The following is a 973-nucleotide window of genomic DNA, read 5'->3' as shown; positions in this document are numbered from 1 at the left end:
TTCCCACACGTGAGTCGTGGGCCAGTCGTGGTCCAGTCGTGGTCCAGTCGTGGTCCAGTCGTGGTCCAGTCGTGCTCCAGTCGTGGTCCAGTCGGTCCGAGTCCAAACCCCGACCTGTTGACGTCACTCTGTGATGCCTTCAGGGACCACCTGATAATACTGGACCTCCAGGACCAGAGGTCGAGGTTCTGCAGAGACCAGTCTCTCCACAAACGCAGCCCCAAATCATCCCAGAGCCTCCTGTGAAGTCCATGTTTGTCCCCCTTCGTATGAAATGAAGTATTACTTTAACAAACTACACAGACATGAAGTATTACTTTAACGAACTACACAGACATGAAGTATTTGGCCATTTTTTTACTTTCATGTCGCGTGCCTTATGTTTGACCACACTGAGACGCTTCAGTCTCTGTGTTTGGTCAACGATGTTCTGGGATCATCTGGATCAAACCAGGTGAATCCTGGGCCAACCTGTGATGAACCAGAGTCACACCTGGTTCTGTTTCTGGTTCTGATTGATTCGTCAGCCTGAACCGTAACAAAGTCAGGACGACGGACGACTTCCTGTCACAGCACCTCCTCCTGGTCCTCCTCCTGGTCCCCCCCCCCCCAGGCCACAGTAATAGGATTAGGAGCGTCCTCAGGAGGAGGTACCAGGACCAGTCCAGGTCTCAGTTGGACACCTTTTGTCCAGCGTCCCTGAGACACAGTTCTCTGCTAAAGGACGAGGGACAAAGGCTTTTCAACGCTCGTTGTAGCTACAAATATTCCCCGACGGGAGACGGGGGAGACGGGCCTGGGGGGGGGGGTCTTTGATGACACAGATGGTTTGACAACTTCATCAGGATTAAAAAAAAAAAAAAAAAAAGGAAAAACGTGTGACAGAGAAAGAACTGTTGAAGCAGGTTAGTACCGATGCTCCAGAACCAGGTTCTCAGAACAGTACCAGGTTCTGCAGGGATGCCCTCAGCAG

The sequence above is a fragment of the Cynoglossus semilaevis genome, chromosome 18 (assembly GCF_000523025.1).
Source record: "Cynoglossus semilaevis isolate Cse_v1.0 chromosome 18, Cse_v1.0, whole genome shotgun sequence".
In the NCBI taxonomy this organism is placed as follows: domain Eukaryota; kingdom Metazoa; phylum Chordata; class Actinopteri; order Pleuronectiformes; family Cynoglossidae; genus Cynoglossus; species Cynoglossus semilaevis.
This window is presented reverse-complemented; position numbering follows the sequence as displayed.